The sequence below is a fragment of the Ochotona curzoniae genome, unplaced genomic scaffold (assembly GCF_017591425.1).
Source record: "Ochotona curzoniae isolate NIBS_2020 unplaced genomic scaffold, NIBS_Ocur_1.0 contig_2699, whole genome shotgun sequence".
NCBI lineage: Eukaryota > Metazoa > Chordata > Mammalia > Lagomorpha > Ochotonidae > Ochotona > Ochotona curzoniae.
The window spans coordinates 4143633-4169888 of record NW_024465561.1 but is presented as its reverse complement, the minus strand read 5'-3'; the positions used below and the strand labels follow the sequence as shown (position 1 = coordinate 4169888).

Here is a 26256-nt window from a genome sequence, read left to right as displayed (position 1 = left end):
CTTTGGACTTTGCTTGCAGAAAACAAGTCCAGAGAGAAAATTAGTAACAATTCCAAGATAATGCTTGGGCAATAGATCAAGAAAAGGGCCAGTGTCACTGCCTTGAGTTGTATGCCTTGTAAAGCCAATTCTGTCTGGGTTTGCCACTTGAGGTAAAAATTATCCAGTTTGAGTCAGAGTTCTGTTCTCAGCAAAATCTTATTAGGGTAGTTCCATTTAACACCAGGAATTAAAACACCTTCAGATGCTTTTTTGCTTGCTATCAATTCTAATCAAGATGTTGTCAGTGCCTGCGTGTGTCCTATCTACTAGTGTATTGTGGCCCTTCATGATGGTGACACTGTCACTCCCCATTTTCTTGACACACACACACCTGTGTACGTGTATTGAAAATGCACATCTTCATTTGAAAATACAGAAATGTGTCCTCCAGGAAAACAGGGCAATGATTTGTTCTTTTATTCAATTTATTTAACAGCCACTTGGCGAACTGCTCTTGATGTGCTGTGTAGTTTTAATCTAGCTGAAAACCCCTTTGGAAAAACTCCCGAGACCGTAAGAAGGTCACTCCTGATTCTTCCTTTTCTCCTTCATCCCCATGGCAAATCCATCAGCAAGGCCTGTTTGCTCTTGACCTGAAAAAGATCTTCATCAGCTGTCTCCTCCTGGGCCTCTCCACCTCCATGCCTTCTTGTGTGCCCAGCCACTGCCTTGTTGTTCTCCCTGTTGCTTTTCAACATTGCCAATCTCTGTGCAGCAGCCAGAGGCATCTTTCAGAAATGTAGATCAGAACACATCATTCCCCCTGCTTCCCATCATATTCAGAATAAAGCGCATATGGCTCGCAGGGCCCACACAGCCCCCACCAGCTTCTGCTGCATCTTGTGCTCCTTTGTTGCAGCCTTCAAGCCACGTGGGGCTCCTGGGAGGGTCTTGGAACACACTCAGATACATCTTCCTGTTTCCTGGAATACCTTTTTGTCCATTGGAGACTCTATTACCAATCCAATAATTCAGGCCAGTAACCTTTTGATTGTTTTCTAATCGAGGCATAATTCACGTAGTATAACATGCACCTTTTTTTAAAGTGTGGAATTCTGTAGCTTTTAGTGTATTCACAAGGCTGTGCATATATCAACAACATAATTCCAGAATGTTTTCATTGGCCCAAAAAGGGACCAGTCATCCTCCAGTTTCCTTCACCCTAGTCCCCAGTAACTGTTAATTACTTCCCATCGCTGTGGATTTGTCCATCCTAGACATTTCATGCCAATGAAATCTTATAACATGGTCTTCTGTGATTGACTCCATCTACTCAGCATTGTGTCTTCAAGGCTCATCTCTGCTGTAAATGAATTCTTTGTTCTTTGTTCTTTTTTATGGCTGGATAGTATTCCCTTGTATAACCATACTATGTTTTTCATTCTTCAAATAATGGACATTTTCAGATATTCTAATCCTCACTTTGATATGGCTTTTTTCCTCCTCTTTGGTTCTGGGCCTAGCTTCACACTGATTTTCTGGATGATGCTTTTCCCCACTTGGACTTAGGTTTATTGTCTGTCCCTTGTTCAGAATGGTTGACTTTGTAATGGCAGAGACTCTGCTTGCATTCACTGTATCCAGCACTCTACCCCACACAGTGCAGTGTAGGAGAGGGATCAACACTTGTGGAATAAATGACTCAACACATCTCACGTTTCTCCTTTTGCTTCCCCCTAAGTCAAAATAAATATAATCGAATTCTGTGGGAAGTTCTGTAACACAGCTTTCTCCCTGCAGTGGAAGAGAGAGCAGGGCCCAAAAACATGAGGACACCTTACATGGTGCAGATGGCAACAGAGATGTCTCTGGTGTCAAATGTTGGCCCGCTGTCTGTTGTGTAAGACCACAGTGTCCTTTTCCAAAGTTCCTTTGCACGTGTTTCTGCTCATACGTAAAATGCCAGAGGTGGACATCGCAGGCCTGGCAGCTTCTCCAGTCAGCAGCGTCCTTTCATCCAGGGTCATCCCACTTCACCAGCACCCCTAGCACCAAGCTGTCTGTCATGAGATGGCCCCGTGGTCTAGCACGGCTGCTGAGTCAAGCTGATGGGTCTGTAACCAGGTGGAAGCAGGGTGAAGAGAGGAAAACAAAAGCATAGCCCAGCTTTGTTTCTCATGAGCAGTTCTCCCCCAAAGTTCTACAGTTTCTCCTTCCCTCTTCTGGGCCACCCTGCAACTGCAAGGGGGGACTGGAAAATGTACTCTCAGCTAAGCATTCTGGGTGATCAGCTGGCTTTTCCCTGTTCACCTGAATCTTTAAGCTTTTTTCCTTCCTTAAATGACCGGGATCAGAGCAGTGGCTTTTTCTATATCCATTTGACCTAAGGGTGAAATTTTTGAGACTTCTCTGGAAGCTTTAGTCCAAGAAACTAACCATGCCACCATCGGTAAGAGGTCCTGCTCCAAACATTTTTGATGGAGTAATTTCTTAATCTTCACTATACCCTTCATTATTATCATCATGGATGAAGAAACTGATGCACAAAGAGCTTAAATAGCCAAAGACATTCTCACTTTCATAATGGACTTCTTAAAAATTATGCCTTTGTGATATATTATGAATAACAGGAATAAAAAATAAAACCTGACCTATTTTGGTAGATTGACCACTGTTCTTTCATCCATCTGATTAGCTGGGATCTAGACAGTGCTTTGTGGAAAAGCACCGAGTAATGCAAACCACGTTGACAAGCTGTTTTTATAGGAACAGGGAAGGGCCTCACTGTTGGCACATCCAGCAAATGGCTGGTGACAGGAGGAAAAAGGATCCACAAACCACGCAGGATTCCTCTAAGCCCTGAGCCTGGAGCCAGCAGACAAGACAGTGGGACCAGTGGGCTGAATCTGGCCTTTAAAGTGGCAGTCACCCCAGCTGCTCTTAGGCATCCCTGGGGGAAGGAGGGAAGATGGTCCCAATTCAGAGCTTTTGAGGATTGATTCAGGCACTGAGTCGTATTTCCAGATGCCTCTGGTAGCCATGTTCAGGGGAAGTGTGTGATCCTGATAACTTGTCACTGCACACAGACGATCATGTTTGTTCCATGATTATGTCTGGAGAGTGAGACTGACAGGTCAGCACCAGCATTGCTTGGCCTGTCTTGCCAACCCATGACCACAAGATGACCGTCGCAGCCACCTTCCCCACCTTCAGGTTGTCTCTTCTGGCAGGGTGATGTTCTGGGGACAAGCCCAGCTGTCACCTGCATTCTTAGCTAAAAAGGCAAATTGGCAAAAGCACACGGGACTGTGTGGGTGCGGTTCAGCCTTGTTATGTATAAGCACACACTGTCCAGGATCCCCAAGGTTATAAACTTTGTTATCTCATAGGCACACATAATTTTCCTTTCATATTTAAGCTTTTGAGCCATCTGAAATTGATGTCGGTATGTGGAGCCCATACTTTTTTTTTTCTTTTTGTAGATTTATTTATTTGAAAGGTGGAATTACAGTGAGAGCAGTAGAGAGAGAAATCTTCCATCACTTCCCAGTTGGCCACAACAGCCAGAACTGAGCCAGATCCAAGCCAAGAGCCAGGTAACCGTAGTCAGAATGGGGGAGGGATCTTTTTTTTAAGATTTTCTTTTTTTCAAAGGCAGATATACAGAGAGGAGAGAGACAGAGAGGAAGATCTTCCATCCAGTGATTCACTCCCCAAGTGACTTGCAACGGCTGTAGCTGTATCAGTCCGAAGCCAGGAACCCCCTCCAAGTCTCCCACGCAGGTGCAGGATCCCAGGACTTTGGGCCGTCCTTGACTGCCTTCCCAGGCCACAAGCAGGGAGCTGGATGGGAAACGGGGCTGCTGGGACTAGAACCATATAGGATCCCAAGGCGAGAACTTAAGCCACTAGGCCACCACACCGGACATGGGGGTTGGAGGGTGGGACAGGGAGGGATCTTGGTAGAACCTACTCCATGGGTTGTTACGTTGGCCAAATGAGTTGACAGTTAAAGAACTGAAAACAGTAGGGCCCAGCGTGATGACTCGATAGCTAAATGCTCACTTTGCAAATGCCGGGATCCCACATGGCACCGGTTCATGTCCCAGCTGCTTCACTTCCCTTCCGGCTCCCAGCTTATGGCCTGAGAAAGTAGTGGAGGATGGTCCTGGATGGGAGACCCAGAAGAAGCTTCTGACTTTGAATCAGCTCAGCTCCAACCATCAAGACCATTTAGGGAGTGAATCAGTGGATGAAAGATGTTCCTCTCTGTCTCTTTCTGCAATTCTGATCTGTTTTTCCAAGAAAAATAAAATCTTTGGGGGGGGGGGACTGAAAGAAAAACTGAATGCAATTGCTAATATGGAACAAAATTAAAGCAAACCTGGTTCTCCAAACCCAAAGCGGGAATTTGTGAGACCATATGCAGATTTGGGAGTAAAGCGAAGCACATCTCTGCGGTTGTCGTCCCTTCATTTTTTTTTAAAAAAGTTGCCAAATTGTTCTCCCAAAATGTTTGTTCCGGTTTCTGCTCCCACCCGCAACGCCTGAGAGTTCCCCTTACCGCAGAACTCCAGCACAGTTGGCGCTGTCAGACTCTGACATTTTGGCCAATCTGCTGCGTGAGAAACGGTCACACAGCACCGATTTCCCCCGGCAGCTGCTTGGTGGAGGTCCGTCTGCAGGAGTTTTCCTCGCCTAGGCTAGAGGCAGGACAGCCCTGAGGCCACCTGTGACGATGAAGTCCTCTTCGCCCTGTGCTCTGACCCCTGTACCAGTACGGTCATCTTCTGGGGAAGGTGGCAGTGAAGGAGTAAGACCCACAAAGTCGCTGACCAAGCTCCAGTCATGTTTGTGGCCTGCCTCCGACAATGACAGGACTGGTGCTAGATTGTTAGTGTGGATTATTCATAGAATATAGGTCATAAGAGAAAACATGATTAATTGCAAGATGATCTCAGCAGCTGTTGAGGGCCTAAATATTCCCCAGGTGAGGTACTTTCTCCACAAATCAGCCTTTCCTTTTTGGAGTGTGGGCAGAGGCAGCTGAATGAACGGATAATTTCCCAAGTCACTGTTTCAAAGGCAGGATGGGCCGGGTGTAATGGGCCCCTTCTCTACATGATGAGCTGTTGAACCAGTTGATTAGTAGGTGAGTGAGTCCCTGGTGTCTCAGACGTGAAGCCCAGGAAGTCTAGGTAGGAGAACAAAGTTAACAGCACAAGGACTCAGAAGGTTTGAAATCTCAGTGCCTCGATCGGCCACTCACGCAGCCCACTGCCTGGAGAAGAAAGGCCTGGCCACCCACAACACATCTCTGGTCAGCAGAAGGTGCACTGGGCCAGACCCTCTCCAAGGTTGCTTGAACACTGCCTGAGTGTGTGCCCTGCTCCAACACAGAGAACAGAAGAGTCTCCTGCCGACTCTAGGCACAGGTAGGGAAAAGAGCCAGTGGGCCAGTCCCAACCTATGGGGTCAGCAGTTCCCCCTCGGAAGCAGTTGTTAGCCATCATCTCCGACCCGACAAAGCAGTCCCCTCCTCTTCCTCGGGGGGAATCACGTAGTGTGGTGTGGATGATCCCTGCCGTGGGAATTGCCGTGGGAATGTGAGGCTCTAATGGAAAAACCAGGTCCAGCAAATCAGGATGGAAAAATATGGGTGTGTCACGCAACCTTGGGGGTCAGGAGAACAGCCCTGGCCAGCCCTGAGGAAAGCCAGAGCCATAGTGGTAACAGCTGCTTCCCAGGACTTTAGTGAGGATTAAAACCTAAGGCCATTAATGTGTTAACGTGCTCTGAGATTTCATCCAGGAGATTGATTCTCAGTTGGCTGATTGTGGAGCGTGTGGAGGTTTATCATCCATTTCCCTGACGGCTTGTTCTGTCAAAGAAACTAGAGCTGCTGTAGGTGAGTGGAGGTGTGGGCACCCAGAGCCTCAGCTGATCGTGGTCACCCCGTACTCTATGTGGTCTCTGGAAGGGACCATGCTCAGGGAGCCCCAGCGTCCTGGGACCCTGGGGCCCATGTCCACTCCTTTAAGTCCCATAAGCATTCAAACCTCGGTCTCCTTCCAGGGAAAGGTGAGGCTGGATCAAAGAAAGGGGTCTTCAGGGCCCGGTGTGGTGTCCTAGTGGCTAAAATCTTCACCTTAAAAATGCCAGGATCCCGTATGGGCACTGGTTCTAATCCCAGCAGCTCCGTTTCCCATCCAGCTCCCTGCTTGTGAGCTGGGAGGGCAGTCAAGAACAACCAAGGTCTTGGGACCCTGTGCCCACGTGGGAGACCTGGAGGAGCTCCTGGCTTCGGACTGGTACAGCTATGGCCATTGCAGTCACTTGAGAGTGCATCAATGGATGGAAGATCTTCCCCTCTGTCCCTCCTCCTCTCTGTATGTCTGACTTTGCAATAAAAATAATAAATCGTTTTTAAAAAGGGGGGGGTCTTCACCCAGTTTTCAGAGGTGGGGATCCCAGCAGTCATCAGCATCCTCGAGATGGGGCATTTTGTGGGAATTGTTGTTGGTGGGTTTTTTTGTTTGTTTTATTTTTTTTTTTTTTTAGATTTAGTTCTTTATTTGAAAGAGAGATTTACAGAGAGGAGTGACAGATCCTCCATCTTGTGCAACCCAAATGGCAGCAAGGGCCAGGAGCTTCCTCTTGGTCTCCCTGGGCCATCCTTCACTGCTTTGTTACGCCATAAGCAGAGAGCTGGATTGGAAGTGAAACAGCCAGGACTTGAACCAGCATCCATGTAGGATACCGGCACAGCAGGCAGAGCTTTAGCCTGCTGTCACAGCGCTGTCTCCAGTAATACAGTTGTTTAGTCGGCCTCTTAAAAGGGTCTTGAAGGAACACTGGGTTGATTTTTTTTTTTTTTAAGGTCTTTCACTGTTCCATTAGTGAGCTCAGCAAAAAATGACAGGAATGTCTCTAGCCTAAACTGGCGTATAACTGCAAAAGGCAATTAATGGCGTAGCGACCTGAAAATCTCAAGGCTGGTATGCCAGAAATCACTGTGCAGGTGTTGTCATCTGTCATCTGTTCCTCTTCACTCCTGGGCTGTGCCTATCTCAACTTTGACTTTATTCTCAGCCCCCACCTCCCATCCTGGGGTGACCAAGAATCCCTCAGAAGTCGTTGCCTTAATTTACAGCCCATCTCTTTCTTCCCCCAGTATCCGTAGTAAGATTCTCAGCTCCAACTCTGATTGACCACGCTTGGATCTCTCCCAGAGCCAGTCCCTGAGGCTGAAGGGAGGAAACATTCAGGTTAGGAGTCAGACGAGGATAGCTCTCTCCCCAAACCATTCAGTTCTTGATGTAAACCTGGCTGAGCGTGGGAGGTGAATGTATGTGGCAGCTGGAGCACAGCCATGGTCGTGCTGAAGCTGCTGAGGCAACTCCGAGGGCATCCTCCCCTCGGGTGGAATGGAGTGGCGTTCTGAGATGGCTGGGGTCCTGATGGAATCGCCGCTTATACCGCCTCTTAGTATTTCCTTCTCTGCTCTGCAGAGGACCCCGGCTCCATGCACAGCCCCAGCTTCCTGCAGTCCTCAAGAGGCAGCTTCCTGGCCCAGAGAAACTTGGCACCACTGGGCTTCAGCACAAATCTGCCGTTAAAGAGCCATGTGCATCTCTGTAGAAAAGAAAGGGAGTCAAATTAGAGTAGCAGGAAAGCAATTTCAGTTGCAATTGAAATGGTGGGTATTAAAATTTTACAAGAGCTTTATGCTGGGGTTTTCTTGATCATCCCAGGAATTTTTTTAATGGGAAGACTGACGATAAAGGAAAATGTTCTGGGTACTTCTGGTTCCCTCCTGCCCTGCCAAACATGTTAAACCAAATTTGTTAGGACTTCACAGGCCAGCTTAGGAACAGCAGCTGCCCAGGAGGCCATTTCTGAGTGTTTAAAGTATGTGTGTTTTTTCTGTATTTGCTGTGTCTTTGTGTAGTAACTGTTTCTAATTTTGTTTTGTACTTTTCCGAATGGCCTAGTAGTGAGCTATGGGAATCATTAAGAACAGCAGTTGCCTCTGCCCTTCTGTGTTAGTTGAACGTCATTTGGCTGTGTGAATAAATAGAAGTTCAGTCAGCTGAGGCATAAAAGAAATGTGAGGATCCACATCTTGGGGAATTTTCCTTCATGGCTCGATCTAGAGCCTCCAACGAAGTTGCCAGCATCATTTCCCAGACTTTCTGTCTCTGTATTCTTCTGGACGGGTTTGATTTTCAGGGAAGCTCTGATGCAGACTCTGATGGAGTCTCTGGCTCCACAAGTAGATCCAACCAGTGTGGTAGCCCGGGGTTAATAAACCACCTCTTCCCATAGTCTCCCGGAGCTGGTGGTTTTGGCCTCTCATCTGTTCTTTGATGCCAGGAGCAGGGAAGGTGGCAGTAGGATGGCCACGTCTGGATCATATGAACAGCCCCTCCTCCACCCCCAATGCATGACATAAGATCCTTCCCACAGGAAATGTGTGTGCTGAGTGGGAAAGTTGATGCTCATGCAACAGACCTAGGAAGGGAAACAGCCAGAACAGCAGCCTTGGGGGACCCCTTCCAACCTTGAGTTCCCAAGGCTGAATTGGCTCAACCTTTACCACCTGCAAGTCTAGGTCCAGAGCCCATGGACTTTGGAAGGGCAGTAATTCAGAGAATCTTGAAGTTGCCTGGGGGAAAGCATTGCATTTCTGTTCTTCCTGAAATGTATCATTTCCTTAGGAGCAGCAGCAGCAAACCACAATTGTATTAGCAGTATCTTTGACCTTGTTACTATTAGAAATTCCAAATTTTTCCATACCAAATTACAGTTGTTGCCAGCATTGTAAAAAAAAAAGTCACGCTCATCTGTTACTTTTTAATTTCTACGTTATTTACTCATTTGGAAGGGTGATGGAGAAAGAGATCTTCCATCTCCTGACTTACCCCCTAAAGCTTGCAGCAGCCAGGGAGGCCCAGGCTAAAGCCAGGAACTAAGAACTCCATCCAGGCTCTCACCCAAGTACTTGGACCATCATTTGCTGCCTCCCAGGATGCGATAGCAAGAGGTAGTGGTGGGCCTTGCTCCTGGACACTCTGAAATTGAATGCAGGCTTCCCATGTAGCAGCTTATCACACTACACTGCAACACCCATCAAATCACCTTCTCTTTTTTTAAAAAAAAAAAAAAGGTTTTAAAGACTTATTTTTTAATTTGGAAGACCGAGTTATATAGAGAGAAGAGACAGATCTTCCATTTACTAGCTCCTGCCCAAATGGCTGCAGCTGCCAGAGCTGAGCCAATCCCAAGCTGGGAGCTAGGAGCCTCCTCTGGATCTCCCACATGGGTGCAAAAGTCCAAATACTTTGGGCCAATCTCCACTATTTTCCTAGGTATTCCAGAAAGGAACTGGATCAGAAGTAGGGCAGCCAGGGCTTAAAATGGCACCCATAATAGGATGCTGGCACTGCAGGCAAACACTTAACATGCTATGCCGCAGCACCAGCCCTTATTTTTAAATTACTGTAGTTAGTGGATTAGTCATCAGCCTTATTATTTGAAGCATGAATATTATTGTATGTCAGATGTGGTTTTGTTTTATAGATATTTTGAAATTTGATATAATTGGCTTCCTTTATAATCTTATGTTGTATTATATATATTATATATATATATATTTAAGTGATTATGAAAAAGAGTGAGAAAGACCACACGTTCCTTTATCAGGTTACTAACATGTCCCTGACAAGGGGAAGATCAAAAACCCCTTTGACCTTCTTCACAAACTCCTGGGGGCAGGATGGCTGACGCTGTCCAGATTACTGGGCTCCTGGGAAGCTGGTTAACTGCTCACCAGAGTCCCTCCCTTGGAAGCAGCTGCAGCAGCTGCCTGGCATTTGAGCTTGGCCTGGCCTCCTGAGCAGTATTTGATGTTGTGATATCGGGGAGGCAAGATGTGGAGCCTGCCATCGGCCCTCTCTTCACTGGCCATCATAACAGGAATGTTCTAGCCAAAAGGTCAGGAGCACATTGACTCTGGAATCAGGCTTCCTGGCTTCATGTTCCAGTGCTGGGACACTTTTGACTGAGCAGGCAACCTCAGTTAATGGGTGCTTTACTCCCTGTGTGCGTCTGTTTCCTCATCTGTAACATGGGAGAGAGAACACCTGCTTCTTAGGGTTACTGGGGATGTGAAATGAGCACAAGAGTCCCTGAGCCAGCACAGAGGACGTGAGGGTCACTGCTTGATGGCCACGTGCGTACAAAGGCTAGAGATCATCCCTTCAGGACTCATCTTGCTGGGTTTGTTCCAACCGCTGGGATGAGATGGTGAACAGCACAGCCTGGAGGGGTTCATTCATCCATGAAATAGCTGTCCAAATACAAGCTACCATAGCAAACACTCAGAAGCAGAAATTCATAATAAAAGTTACGCGTCTGGGCAGGAGCTGTTTCTGTCATCCCTGTGCTCAGTTGTCTGAAGGCACCGTCCCCATCATGGGCTCCCTCACCTCTCTGCGCTCAGTTCCCTCCCCTGCCCCTCCCTCACCCTGCATCAGCCCTAGGGCCTCCTGGCTGATTGTAAGGTGTCCCCAGCATGCTCTCATCCCTAGGCCTTGGCACTGTGACCATTCTGTGGCCTGGAGGGCTCCTTCCCAACTAGTCCCATAGTTGTGACTTCTGTTAGGAGATTTTTGTCGTCCGTATGCTCTGCAAGGCACTGCATGAAGGCACTGACCTTTCCCTGTCCTTGTCTTTGATTGTCCTCCTTCATAACTTGAGCACCTCCTCCCCGAGGGCAGGATACTAGTGTGTTCCCAGAGCCTGGCACATGGCAGGTGTTCGGGGACCGTTTGTGGAGGGAGTGAAAACATGAATGACAGATGGATATTGCAGCAGGAAGGCTCCAAGTAGCCCAAGTTGTAACCTCTCTCTCTCTCTCCCTCGCTCCCCACAGATGCACAGTCTTTGATATCAGCTCTTCCGGGACACACCAGGACCATTAGTGTCAAGAACGTACTGAGGGTGAGTACCCTGGATCTGTCCATCTGCTTGAACTAATACACATAAGCAGCTTCATTATTTAAAAAAAAAAAATGCAAAAGAGCTTCAGGAGTAACAAGTATTTCCTTCACTGCCTTCCCCATCACCCAAGCCTGCTATGGTCTCTCAGAGGTGGGGAGTTGGATCCGACTTCTCGCCATCCGTGACCATGCCTGCCCAGAGGTGTGCCCCTTTGGGGGGTTAGCGTGCTGCATAAGAAAAGGATGCCTGCTCTGCGGGTGTTTCTGCCATGTGCCCTAACTCCCCCAGCAGTTGTGTGTCTTGGAGGTAGGTCTTAGTCCAGAAGCATGCTTCAGTGTTCTGTGCTTTTTGTTTTTCACCTTTCTAGTTCAATTTCAAAATTTATGTAGAGTAAAATTGACTCTGTAATGTGCAGCTCTTTGGGTTCAGACACATGAGTGCAGCTGTGGGATTACCACTGCATCCACATGTGCCGGTTTCTCCATAGGTGTAAGTATCGTGTGGGTATGTGGACATGATTAAAGTAGGTGTTAGAAATTTTCATCAGATGCCAGCAAGCCACACAGGAGATGTTTATTCGGACTAGAAAGGGTCCATACCCACATGGAAGGGGATGAAGGCAGAGAGAGAGAAGAGCACAGGGAGAAGAGAGGAAGAGAGAAGGGACTCCTGCCATAGAGGTAGGAGGGAGGCTCCAAGGGAGCAAGGGAGTCACAATATGCTCAAGGGGAAGAGAGAGATCTAAAGAATGGAAGAGAACTTAGAGGCGGGTGTTGGGGTACAGGGCTGTGGGGATTGGTTAACGTAGTGGTAAGCAGGCCAAGGACACAGGGTCACAAGGGATTGGTGGAAAGGGCTGTCAGCTACAAAACTGGGCGTGTAACTAAATAGCAGAGATTTTACAAAACCAAAACTCTAAGGGACACAACTATTTAAAGCGATGGCAGAGCTAAAATGGTAGGGGTCTCATCAACCTTAGGGGCTAATGCTCAAGTCACTGTGCACAATATGTACGTATGATAAATACCTACTTATAATATTAAGGTTGTGAATATGTTATACTGAGGTTTCTGGGCTGAGGGGACAGGATGGTGACCTGCAGGTAAACATCTCCCGAGTTGGCGCCACGGGGTCTAAGCAGTGGAGTGGCCTTGGCCCTATGCCGTTTCATTTGCAGTGAAACATTTCTGGATGCATGTGCCAACCTCTGCTGGATGAATGCTGAGAGATGGCAAAGGACAAGAGACCCTGACAATGTGGAAAGCAGGGGATTCTGGCATTCAGCCTCAGGTCGGGGGCCGTGCTTGCCGAGCCACCTAGGCCGCTCTGTGGAGTCCGAGGAGCTGAGTGAATTTACCGGATCTCCTGCCTCTCCACTCTTTCATTCCTTCACCCTGCCAGAGTTGTGCTCCTGCATATTTGTGGGACAGTCTGTAAGGGTTACAGGTCCATCAAAGGTTCTAAAGAAGCACAGTAACTTTCTTATTTGTAAGTAATTTTAAAATTGCCTAAAAGTAGCAAAAGTGTTGGAGTTCACACACCTAAACTTTATCCAGCTCCCCCCTCTGTTCCCATCTCGTGTAACAGTAGCATAATGTAGAAAATGAACACTCAGCCAGTGCTAGTGACTAAATTACAGACTATCAGATTTCACTGGTTTTTCCACTGATGTCCTTTTTGTGAGCCGAGACCCGTCACGGGATCCCACGCTTCATTTAGTTGTCATGTCTCCTTGGCTTCCTGCAATCTAACGATTCCTCAGTCTCTGCTGGTCTTTCCTGAACTTGACACTTTGGAAGAGTACTTCTCTGATTCCATAAAGATCTCAATTTGGATTCTGGTGCTGTTTGCCCATGACTCAACTGAGGTGACATGAGAGGGGCGATGTGCCCTCCTCCCCTGTGTGTCGTTTGGGGCTGGAGCTGGAACCGTGACATCCTGCCTCTTGTTAGTGTGCGTGCAGAGCATTTCTGCTCTAAGTCTGCTCTTTCCTCGTCATGACTTATGGGTCTCTTGGGGGAGACAGCTGGAGACTGCTAATCCTGCTCCTCACACCTGCACCCATGAATTTTTAGTTGGTGGGTGAGCCTTGCCTGCAGTAACTACTGTGATAGTGCCCTAGGGATGATTTCTCCGTGTCCCTGCTGCCCTCTGCATTTACTCATTGAAAGCCTTCTGTAAGGAAGACCCGTCCTTTCCCTCAGTCGTTTCTTTCTTTGGTTGTTAATACCCTTTGGGCCTGAGATGTTTGTTTTAACCTAACATACTCCTTCTCCATGTGGTGAAAAGGCTCCAAATCCCAGGTGAATTCCTAACATTGCTACTTAAGCTGCAGGAAGACTGACATGGACCTTGAGGAACTGGGAAGAAGGGAAGAGGTCATATTTGTTGATTTATTCATTCTTCCTCTACCCTGCAAATATGCACCTGAGCACTACTGTGGATTTCAGGCTGAACATCCAGTCAGACAAAACCATTTCCCTAGGGGAGCTGACATTCTACTGGAATATGAAACAGTAACCTAAGAAATGAATGTAGGGTAAATGGGTGATGGCATGTGTGATTAAGCACATAGAGGAAGGAAGTGGGGATTGCAGGGGTGTTTTAGACAGGGTGATGAGCAAAGGGCTCTCTGGAGAAACCCTGGCCAGGGGAGAGAGGAAGGCAGTGCCTGACCTGGCGCTTCACCATCCAGGGGAGCTCAGGCAGTCTGCTCACTTCTCAACAGGAATTCCAGAGTTGCAGCTCGCAGGAGTTTGTCATCCTTTACACCGAGCTGGACAGCCCCAGGTCAGGCGAAGCCCACTGCTGCCCTATATTGTCAGGTCTTTCAGTTTCTCTTCTGCCAGAAGGAAAGAAAAATGAGGAATTTTGATGAAACCATCACATTTGGGTAATTTTTAGTGACACACAGTGTTCTTTTTAATGTAATGGTACAATTCCATAGGGTCTGGGATTTCACACACACACACACACACACACACACACACACACACACAAATTCCCACCCCTGACTGATTTTCCTCATATTATAATAATGTAGTCCTTCATAAGGAGTCATGATTCCATCAGTCAGACACACAGTGGTGTATTTTTTCTTCTCCACACCAGCCTAATCCTTGCAAAATAACCAGATTATTTGTGCTTATTGGATTGTTAAGTTGCTTTTTCTTTGTAACAAAGAAAACAATGTGACGTAAAAAGAGTGGAAATCACAAAGGCTCAGTAAACACTGTATAGCTCCACTTTTGTTGTTGTTGTTGTTGTTGTTGTTGAAAGTCGAGCAGAGCTCTCATCTACCTGTTCACTTTCCAAATACTTGTAAAGGCCAGAGCTGGAGCCAGGAGTCATAAACACAATCCAGGTCTCACACATGGTGAACCATCACTGTTGCCTCTCGGGGTATACATTAGCAGGAAGCCAGAGTCAGGTGCCACAGCTGGAAATCGACCATGGATGCTCATGTGTGGAATCCGGACAAATTAGCCAGTAAGCTAAACATCCACTCCCCTTATACTTTTTATTTTCCTCTATAGGAGTCTCCACCTATAGGCCTGGGCTTAAATTGGTAAATGGTTACCGTGGTCACATGCCCTGAGCCATTTGTGTCACTGTGGATGTGTGAGTGAGGAATTCTTGCAGCTTTAAGAACAGAACACGCAATTCAGAGCAGTTTATTCAGGAGGCCTGCTTTCTACCCTGTATTAAAAGATCTGGGGCCCGGCGCGGTGGCGCAAGTGGTTAAAGGTCCTCGCCTTGCACGCCCGGGATCCCATATGGGCGCCGGTTCTAATCCCGGCAGCCCCGCTTCCCTTCCAGCTCCCTGCCTGTGGCCTGGGAAAGCAGTCGAGGACAGCCCAAAGCTTTGGGAACCTGCACCCGCATGGGAGACCCGGAAGAGGCTCCCGGCTTCGGATCGGCATAGTATCAGCCCGTTGCGCTCACTTGGGGAGTGAATCATCGGACGGAAGATCTTCCTCTCTGTCTCTCCTCTCTGTATATCCACCTTTCCAATGAAAAAATAATAAAAATAAATCTTTAAAAAAAAAAAAAAGATCTGGAGGAACTCAGGTGCTACCCTCATGACGACAGGTCAGTGGCTGAGTAGTGTCAGGGCTGGAGTCCCCTTTGTTTCTCTGGCCCTGGCTGCTCATACTCCCGTGGTTGCTGTTGCAACTCCAGGCAGAACAGGGGCAAGGATCAACTCCTGGCACATCTGTGTTGGATCACTTAAGCAATCCCAGCGTCCTCAGAATTTTCCACTTGCATCTCGTTGGCCGCAGATGCATATTATAGTTTCTTCGAGCTTCAAGAAAGATAGGGTATTCCCTTAATTATCAACCTTTCCTGAGAAGGAGGCCAGAGAAAAAGGGAATTGAGAATGCAGTGGAGGTGAGCCAACCAGCAGTATCTGACTTCATAGAGGAAGAAAAAGTCATAATTACTATTAATGGGTGCTGACTCTGCGCCGAGTCCTGCTGTCAGTACTTTCCATGCATGATCTCATTCAGTCCCATAACCACCCTGTGATGTCACTGCTGTGATGTCCCCAGAAAAATCAGGAACCAAGAAGTAGTCTCACCAAGCAGAGCAACTGGGGTAGATAGTCTAGCAGCGTACTTCCAGATGCTCACTGTCAGCCACTGTGCTTGACTGTGTCATTAGAGGTCAGAGGGTTCCAGGCTGCTTGCTTTCAAGGCCTTAGTCTAAGTCCTTCCAGCAGGGCATGACATTGTGACACATCAAGTCAAGCTACCATCTGCAGTGCTGGCATCCTGTATGTGCCAGTTCGATTCCTCACTGCTCTGCTTCCAATTCAACACCCTGCTAGTGTTCCTAGGAATACTGCATTATGGTGATCCAGATACTTCAGTTCCTATATTCACATGGGAAACCCAGACTGAGTCCCAAGTTCCTGGCTTTGCTCTGGCCCACCCTCTGCCAATACGGCCACTTGAGGAGTTAAGCAGTGGATAGAAGATATGTCTACCTCTCTTTCATTCTCTCTGCCTTTCAAGTAAATAAATCTTGAGCAGTGGGGGAAAATCTTTCCAGCAGGAGAGGAACAGCAGCACATAAACTGGCACCATGAGGGAAGTTTTCTTGTGAATCATCTTCATTGGTTCTGGTCCATTTCTGATGAGCAGCGCCAGCTGCAGGTGCTGGCAGCCTTCAGGGATCTGCAAGGGACTGTGAAAACTGCTCCTGGCCTTGCTGTTCCAAAAAGACTATACCTGTACTTTGAACTATCCTTCCCAGGATGGAGTTTCCCTGGAGTTCTGCTTGTTGATGCAGCACACATGGAGTGTATGCCCGCTCTCTGCTCTCTGCAGGTGTGTGTAGTGTGGGGCTGCGTCGAGGCTGGGATAGCCTTGTGGGTGGGTGAATCATGTACTAGTGGGGCTTCTAATGCAGTAAGGGAGTCAGGCCCTCAAACATGACAGGCAGGAGTGCTCAGGAAGCCCAGCCAGCTGGGGTTCAGGGAATGTTCCTGGAAGCTCTTTTTGTTGGTTTGTTTTTTGGCCTGGGAGAAGCAGGAATTGGTTAAATAGCTTCCCTTTTCCACATCTCTCTTCAACAAAATTCTCACTACAGCTTTGCTTTGTGAATCTCTGTTCTTTTCATCTATAAAATGTAAGGACTCTGGTTTCCTTCGATCCAACCAACTGAGCCATCCCTACTAGGCATGTCCCACATTTCTGGTCCTGTAGCTACCACTAGGCTTACTTAGCTTCACAGTGTGCCAGCAGAGCTGTGCAGTTAAATGGCCTAGAATGAGAGGAATTCTCACAGAGGGCTGTAGGATCCCTGAGGAGACACCTGCTCATGACATGCATGACATGGGTTGGACTTCTCAAAGGAGAAAGAATGAAGCATGAGTTAATATGATGGCCAGGAGCCCAGGTTGCAGAGTCTAGTGACCTGGCTCCAACTCTCAGCTGAGTCCATGGCTGGCCCTGAGGAGCAGCCTAGCTCTAGAAGGTCCCATCTTCTAAGGTTGTTTTGAATACTAAAATGTGGCCATGGATTTTATGTACCTGGACAGTGCCTGACACAAATTAATCACACAGACACAACAGAGGATGATGATGGAGCTTCTCTTCATTAGCTCTGAGTTTAGGCAGTTTAGTCACCAGCCTATGGAATAATCAGCATTATTTATTCCCCAGTGCAACCATGTGCCTGCCCAGCCCTAAGCTGGCAGGATGCCTGTTGTTACAGGACTGTGTTCTGAAAGTGAAGTTTATACAGCCAAGGCTGGGCCAGGAGTTTTGTTGGGGTATGTTAGAAGCCACAGCTGTTGGCTCCCTGGTCCCCACCCCCTTTTTTTTTTTAATCTAATCCCTGAGCTTGGGCTGCCCTTGACCTCCATGGCCAGAACGCATGGATGCTCTGCTCAGCCAGTCAGCCAAGTTCCAAATTAGAGCTGACAGTGTGATTTATTCTCTGGGATGGAGCTGGAGAGCAGAGCCCCACTGGGTGATTCCGCGGGAAGGTTGTCAGCCCGAATTAGCCAGGATCCTTCACTTGGCCTGGCTGTTTTCATCTGGCTCTCACTAATAGGGTTGTCTAGGGTGTTGCTGGTTTCTGAGCATCCTCTACCTCCTTCCTCCTCTCCCTAACCCCAGGGACTGGAACTTGACTCTGGTTGCTGAGGAGCTGGGCTTGGTGAGGGGTACCACTGAGGCAAGCCCTGGCGTGGTAAATCAAAGCACTGGATCCTTCTGTCTGTCCCATTAGGAATGGAAAATGGCAATCTCTTGGGGTGGGAGGAAACGTTCAATGTTCTGTCTCTGACAAGCCCACCTTTTCATTGAGGTTCAGTCCTTATCCCCAAAAGACCATCACCGCATTTCTCATCTCCCAGTTGGTGATGATAGCACCTCTAGCTGCCTCCCTCCATTCACAGGAGTGTCAGTGGTAGGCAAGATTCTGCAGCAGTAAACCAACCCTGAAATCCTGGGCAGGGCACAAGAACTCTCCATTTCCTGCAGCACAAGGCAGGTCAGGAGAGAGGCTTGACCTTGTACTGCAGGGACCCAGGCTGACACTTCCGCCCTTGTCCTGAGGCTTCACAGCTGAGACACATGGCCTCCAGGGGCACCGGGGCAGTAAAGGTTCACACAGCACACGTAGATGACAAAGCCTAGCCCAAAGTGACATACTCACTTTCAGTTGTACGGAATCTAGTCATGTGATTCTCCCTGACAGCCAGTAATCTGGAAATGTGATACCTGGTGTTCAGTGAGTAGTGAATCACCCAGCTGTGGGAGACAGGTGTGGTGTTTATTCAGGACCTGCTGTGTGCTAGGTCTTTTCTGGGCTCTAGAAGTACCGACAGCAGCTGCCGTGTAATGATGTCATGTTAAGTGCCTTGATGGAGTAGCCCAGAGGGCCATGAGAACATACCCCGGTGAAGGAGGCAGGGACTGACATGTTTGGAGAAGTCGGGGGATGTCTGTCAAATCAGAGGAGTCCTGAAGGGATGGGTGGACATGGGGAGAGGGTTTCTGTTAAGGGGAGCAGCATATAGCATCAGTGTTCTGGACTAGGAAGGAACTTGACTTTGAAGAAACTGGAAGGAAATCCTGAGCGAGAGGAAGCGGGGCGTGGGATGAGGCAGACCGTGCAGGGCTGGTGGGTGTAGGGAGGACTTGGCTGCCTGGGACACCTACCTTTGGAGCTGGTGGAAGAATTCAGTGTGCTCAGCCATTCCTTTCAGCAACTGCTGAGTTTCTTCTCTCTGGCAGGCAGTGTTTCAGGTACTGTGGACACAGGCAGTGAACAAAACAATTATCCCTGTTCTCCAGAACTGGCCTTATAGAAGGGGGAGGGATTTTACCTGGTGAAATAACCACTAGAACAATGTATGAGAGAGTGTGTGGTTTGGTTGCCTTTTTTTTAAAAGGGATTGTTGCTGAAATTGGCTAAATGGCTGGGTAAATGTGAAAATCCAGAAGTCGTTATATAAGCACTTGTTTTGAGTCAGATTAATCATTTCAATGTGAAAGATCAAGGGCAACATTGGAAGATTAAGTATACCTATATAAATTTATGATCCATAGTGGCCTTCGCTTTTAGTACACTTTCAGTGTTATGTTATAACCATTTGGATTTTGTGCATGCTTGTTTGCTTTGTTTTTTGGGGAAGAAAGAAAGTTCATTACCATCCACAGGTTCCCTGAGCCATGGCTAAGGCCAAGAGCCTAGAGCTGCCATCCACTGTTTTTCCAGGTCATTTGCAGAAAGCTGGAGCAGCCAGGACTCAAACCAGCTCCCATATGGGATACTAGTGCCACAGGGGGAGGATTAGCTTGCTACACCACCATGCCAGTCCCTCAAGGAATCTTTAAAGTGTCTATTTGCAGATTTAATGCACTTGTACTTGTAGAATCAAGGCTTTGGAAATAGTTACTAAGTTTTTATAATGTCTGCTTCCTTTTTCATATTTGCCAAAACTAGCAACATTGTAAGTTTTTAGAAGATAAAGTGTCTTTCCCAAAGAGCACTTTGTTCAAAATACTTCAAGACTCAAAAACAACCAGCCAATGCTGCAAAATTTTGAAACTCTTGTATATGGGGTTTTTTTTAAAGATTTATTTTTATTGCAAAATCAGATATACAGAGGAGGAGAAACAGGAAAATTTTCCATCTGATGGTTCACCCCCCAAGTGGCTACAACGGCCGGAGTTGTGTCAATCCGAAGCCAGGAGCTTCCTCCAGGTCTCCCACATGGGTGAATGGTCTCAAAGCCTTGAGCTGTCCTTGACTGCTTTCCCAGGCCACAGGCAGGGAGCAGGATGGGAAGCGGGGCTGTCGGGATTAGAAATGGTGCCCGTATGGGATCCCAGCGTGTTCAAGGTGAGGACTTTAATCACTACACTATCTCGCTGGGCCTGTATATGGTTTTTGGTAATACATATTATCCATGAACTTTTTGAGGTACCTATATTACTTCTGAAGATAATATTGAAAAAAAAAATCTTGCTTTATATTTGGTATACCACATTTCCAAAGTAATTAGGTTAGGCATAGATGAATAACTAGCTCAGTGATGTTGGCCTTCCTGCTGTAACTGGTTGGTGCTACCAAGTTCTCTTACTTCCCTGGCCTCATCTTGTTCACTCAGCATCGATTTACTTCCTTTTTACAGAGGCAGTAGTAAAGATGCCTTTGGAAAGTGTTGGAATTCCAGTCCTCTGCTTCTACCTACGTAACTGTGGCCAAAGCACCTGACCTCCCCATTGCTGTTTCTCTCTGTAAAATGGAGGTAATGATGCTGACTGCCTCATAAAGTGGCTGTGGACATGGAGGGACTCAGTACAGATTCCCAGTTCTAGGTGGAATGTGTCTAAGCTGGCGTGCTGGTAACAGTGCCCAAAGCCCATACAGTGAGTAAGCAGTGCTCACATCCTACCAGGATTGCGTTTCCAAAGCATTCATAACTCTTAAACATGTGGTCCCAGAGGCATGGAAGGAGATCATACAGCTATCCGTGCAAAACCTAGTGCCTGGTGTGGATAAATGCTGTGTCAGTATTAACCTCTTATTACTGTTACTAATATTATTTAATGTGCATACCTCAGCATCCTTAATCACCATCTTGGAAATGCAGATGATAATCACAGTGAAATACCATTCCACACCCACCTGAGTAGGTAAAATAAAGACAACACAGAAGAGATGAGGTCAGAGCTGCACATGCCACTCTATAGGGTGGTGGGAGGGGTCTCAGCAGAGGAGGAATGGGATCCAGTTCTGTGATGGGCAGGAATGGAGCTCTGAGTGATGACGAGATTTTGACCCAAACACCAGGGAAAGGCACTGAGTTGCCAAGCAGCAGCCCAGAGGTTTGTAAGGACCTGCAGAAGATGGTGTGAGAATCCAGAATGCAGCTGGGAGGCCTGTCAGTGCCAGATGTCTGTTCAGCAGCTGCATGGGCCAGCCAGGGGGCAGCTGGATGTACAGAGGAGCTTCAAAGAATTCACAAAAACAATCTGCTTCTTCATGTGTTTTCCATGAACTTTGTGAAGCCCCCTTGTGCCAGTCTGGCACTGAGGAAAGCAATCGCACTGGCAGGAGACGTGAAATTCCTCAGCAGACACCTGGCAATAAGAACCACTGGCCCTGGATGGGGACAGGTCCTGGGAACCCATCAGGAGGGGTATACATAGAGAAGGGAAGAACTGTCCAGAGAAATGGTGAAGAATCAGCAAAGGAGGCAGGAGGAGGAGACAAGGTGAAGGAGGGAGATGAGGAGCTGGAAGTGACAGCCAGGTCAGGCTGCATGAGAGACATGGCCTGTGACCATTGCCCCAGGAGACGACATGAAAGAATGTGACCCCACGAACTTCGATTGTTGCTAACTTTCTAGCACTTAGGCCACACCTGACAGGATGTGCAGTAAAAATTAGTTTAGTGTCTTTGGTGGGGCTGGGGAAAAAGCCAGCCTAGAAGGTTGACATGCAAGGCATTCATTCCAGAATGTGACAGAAATGTGCTTTGTGGACCTGGGCTTCTGTCCCCAGTGGTATCAGGGAAAGGCATCGCTGGAAATGTAACCCAGATAGCGGCATGCCTCCCAGACCTAGTATTTACTGAGTACTTGGTGCCATGGACAAGACTGATATAAAATGGGGAGAGCGGTGTTGGCCTCATGAAGCTGTTGTGAAGGGCCAATGAAATGATGCCAGGCAGCGCTGCAGGTGTTTACTACGTGTGAGCTCTTGTTAAAAGTTACTCTGACATTATTATTCTGACTTCATGGTCCTCACCTTCCAGGGAGAGCTGTAGATGTCAGATAATTACTCAGATAACCACACCATTTATCTGTGGTCATTAAGCCACGAAGGAAAAGTGCAGGGTCCCTTGAGCGAGAATATCGGGGTGTGGGTCTGCTTCCAGGCAACAATCGGGATTGGAAAGTCCAAGGAGGCATTCTGAAGAAGCAACCTGGCAAGCCTATGGGGCAGGCAGGAGGCTGGTGTGGGCAAAGGTCCTGGTGGGACAGAAGTGGCTGCAGTGAAGAGAGGCCAGTGTGACCATGCTGAGTGAGGGGAGAGTAGAGCAGCTGGGCACCCTGGGGTCCCTGAACCCCAGTGAGGGGTGTGGGCTTCTGCCACAGGTCCTAGGACACACACAAGGGTTTTTGTAGTTCCCTTTTCCCTGAAAGGTTTTAAGGAGAGACATGACACAGTTTTCTAATTTCTTTTTTTTTTTAACTCCTTTATGTACTTTCAAGATTTGGTGTCCTGAATCCCTCCCTCAGGACAGCCTGATGTCCTGACTCCACATCATTGGTTCTGGGTCACGGGTGGAGCGGTGGCCACCCAAGGGCAGGCCTGCTTTGGGGGACACCTGTCCCTTTGCTTCCTCTCTTCTCATTTGCCCCGCATCCTGGTGGAGCACTGGCCCACTGCAGCTGGGAGATCTCAGTGAAGTCCCCTGTGCCACTTCAGAGATCGCAGCAGCAACCCAGATCCAAAAGTCCAGCATTTGCCAGGGGAACTGAGAGCAGCTGCGGGAGAGCCAGGCTCGCATCTTTCATCCTCAGCTCCAGGCGGCTGGACATCAGCCCCCTGCCAGTGTTGGGAGAGACAGAACACAGACATTGGCTAGAGCCCAGCTGTGTACAGAATGAGAGAAGGGAAGTAAATTGCTGTGCAGGCCTTCCCAAGTACTGTGTACAAAGGGCCACGTGGAGCAGACTGGGACGTGCCACTTGGGACTGCAGATGTCGGGGGTAATTGGCCTTCCCCGGGCAAGTCTCTAGTGGCCCATGTTCTGCTGGCAAAGGTCTGCCCTGTTTAACAATCAAAAGGTACCTGGCTGGTTTGTGGTCTTACTGTGCTTTATTTGCAAATAATAAAGACCATAGTGTCATGCAGCCAAATGTAAAAACATCTCTGATATATCCTACAAGACCTGATGAGTGGGCCTTAGGCAGGGTAGGGGGAGCAGCCCTCATCAGGCTGCAGGGACTCGGGTTTTCAGTTTTGGTTTCCTTGTAGGGTCCAAAATGTCACTGGAAGCAGTGGTGTTAGGGTTGCTTGCTTTCTTACAGTTTGGGGTACAGGGAAGGGTGGGTAGGGGATGGGTAGAATAAACCCTGGCCCCTTCGTCTGTGGGTTAGGAACCCTTCCCTTCCTTCTGTAGTTGGTTCTGCCTGCTTCCTCTCAGGCAGTAGGATCACCAGAGGAATGACGCATTTGACGGGTTGAGCTTTATCCTCTTGGGGGCTGGGGAAGGAGGATGTGGGAACAGAGTGAGGAACCAAATGCCTGTGATGGAGGGGAAGGCTTCCAAGCTCAGTTCCAGCCCCCGGCTCAGGTCCAACTGATTCTGTAGTGTCTAAGAACAAAGAAATGTGGTTTTCTTTTAAAGAACTACAGGGACCTGTGTTAAGTTTCTGCTTCCTGACTCCTGCACCCTCGCAGAACCTCACCAAAGGGGCCAGAGAAGAGTCTGGCCATCAAAACGTGTCAGCTGTCTTGTCAATGAGGGGTTTTCATGTCGCTTCTTCATCCCCTGTCCCTGCCTCCCTTCCCTCCCGCTCTGTGATGTGTCTGCAGTGTGTCTGTGGTATATGTATGTGTACATATCCTAACAAACTGTATGTTGAAGTTGGAGTAAGCAGGCAGCTTCCGTTAGCAGTCACCTTCCTTTGGTTCGTTTCTCCTGATTGTCACCCAATGTTAGAAACCCAGTCGCATTGCGCGTTGCCCATGATGCACATCTGCCACACTGCCTGTGTCTGAGATGGAGTACACGAGTTGTACCCAGCTTCACACATGTGCAGACAGCACATCAGTGGTGAGTGTCCACTGACCTGTGTCCTTAGGAGCTCACTAAGGGTCCCCCGGGAGCAGGGGTGAGCGTTCCTGGCTGCTGGCCATGAGGGTACTCAGCCCCCGTTCCCCATTTGCCTCTCACCGCTTGCCACCCCTCTTCCTGATTTGCATCCATTGTAAGGCTGTAGAGTAGGCTCTTACCAGGGTGGCTGCATCCCAGGCTCCCTTTCCCACTGGTGGCTCAAAGCTGCAGCGAGGCAGCAGGGCCCGGTCATGAAAGACACATTCTGGAGCCAGAGAGACCCTGGGATCATGTTCTGACCGTGCCGTTCAGCTCAGCAAGTTCCATTGTATTTCTGATCCTCAGTCGTCTTAAACACAAAACCAGAATGATATTAATATCTACATCCTACGGCATTTTGAGGATTTAATGAGCTAATATATGTAAGTGCTGAAGGTAGTGCCTAGCACATAGGATAGGAAAGTATTGTCACTATCATTATCATAGTTGAACTTTAAGGTTTCGAAAATTCAAACATTTAGTCCTTGCTCTTAATTCACTTCAGAAATACCACCTGTGGAGTAATTTCTGGCTTTTCTCTGGTCCTTCCTCAGGGACTGTGGACAGAGATTACAAGCAAAGCAGTGGAGGGGCAGACAGGTAGCCTGGCATTTGAGCCACCCATGTCCCACACCACACTCCCTGGGGTCCATACCCAGCTCTAGCTCCTGACCTCCACTTCCTGCCAGTGCAGGCTCTGGGGACAGCAGGTGATGGCTCAAGTGACCAAGTCACTGATACCTACATGGAAGAGTAAGCCATCAGTGTGTGTGTGAGTGTGTGTAAGCACTGTGAAGCCAGATGAGGTAAAATTGCATCCTGTCTCATCTGTTGTCGAGAGGTGAAATAGCCATTGTGAACAATCTGCCAAGTCAGCCGTACTGTTAAGGGCTTCTGGAGCCCACAGGCCCGCTGCTCACTGACTGTGTGACCTTCGACAAGTGGCTGTGCCACTCTGTCCTCAGTTTTCATCAGCGGTACAGTGATGGCAGTAACTGTGACTCTTACAGTGTTCCCTGACTATGTAATATGTAACATGTATGTGAAGTGCATCAAACATGAGAAGGGTCCATATTCATGCCTGTGATTACCATGATTACTGTAGCTGTTGACCAGACCTTCCACTTCTGGGAATCACATGTTTTCTCAAATGTACTGTGATACGTGCTGCTTCATTACAGCTAATGTCTGTCGCTGGCCACTGTGTCCTGGGTCTTTCCTCACCATAGTCTGCTAGATACGTCCTCTTTCTTTTCAGTGGCTGCCCATGGTTTTCCAGTTGAAGGGTGTCAAGGTCTACTTAATGAGGTATTAAAAAAAAAAACTTATTTATAGAGGCTGGCATTGTTTAGCAATGGGTAAGGCTGCCTGCCACTTGTGCCAGCTGTATCCCATATGGGCACCAGGGTTTTTTGTTCATTTGAAAGGCAAAATTGAAGAAACAGAGCAAGAGAGAAACATCTTCAATCCTCTGGTTCACTCCCCATATAGCCACAACAGACATTCATTATGTGGGTGGCAGGGTCTCAAGCATTTGGGCTATCTTCCACTGCCTTCCCAGTCACATTAGCAGGGAGGAGCTGGGATGTGAACCAGCACTCAAGTAGGATCCTGGAGTTGTTGGTAGTGCCTTGACCCTGCTGTGCCAAAACACTGACCCCATTAATGAATTCTTTTTATAAGTTATTTTATTTTGATTTGAAAGGCAGAGTTAGAGAAGAGAGACAGAAAGATCTTTCATTTGCTGATTTGATCCCCAAATGACTACACTGGCTAGAGCTGGGTTGGTCTAGAGCCAGCAGCCAGGAGCTTCATACAGGTCTCCCACCTGAATGCAGATGCCAAAGGACTCGGGCCTTCCTCTGCTGCCTTCCCAGATTATTAACAAGGAGCTAGATTGGAAGTGGATCTCCTGGGACTCAAACTGGTGCCCATATGGAATGTAGCACCATAGGTGGAGATTTAGCTTGCTGTGCCACAATACTGGCCCTGATTAGTTCTTTAATTAGTGACTCCAAGAGTGCCAACTTCTGTTCTCTCTCAGATAGTGTAGCGGTGCGGAACCTTGTCCAGGCAGCTCTGGGTGCTTGGCGAGTGATTCAGCTGGTGGTGGGATCACTGGTATGTGGGTGTGCATGATTTTAATTCAGTGAGCTCACAAACTTCCCTCAAAGGTTTTACCCATAGAATCTGGAGTACTTGCACCAACAAACGTGGACCTGTTTTCTATTACCTGTTGGCTTTTTTTTTTTTTAAGTGAGGAATTGCAGACTTCTACAGGGTGGAAGAGTGGGCTTTGCCCCTAATGACCGTGCTTGTCAGCAGATGGCAGTCACCAGCGCATGGCCAGCCCGGTCTCAGCCACACGCTGCCTTTGGGACATTGAGAAACAGATCTCAGATACCACTTAATTATGTT

General features: G+C 48.0%; 1 protein-coding gene across 1 annotated transcript in view; it reads left to right on the top strand.

Moving 5' to 3' along the window:
- The window catches only part of LOC121153684 (signal-induced proliferation-associated 1-like protein 3), a 209357-nt gene that overhangs the window by 72692 nt on the left and 110409 nt on the right, over positions 1–26256 (top strand). The window contains exon 2 of the mRNA XM_040976376.1: positions 10919–10986. The gene's annotated coding sequence lies outside the window, so the exon portion shown is untranslated. The remainder of the gene's footprint in view (positions 1–10918; positions 10987–26256) is intronic.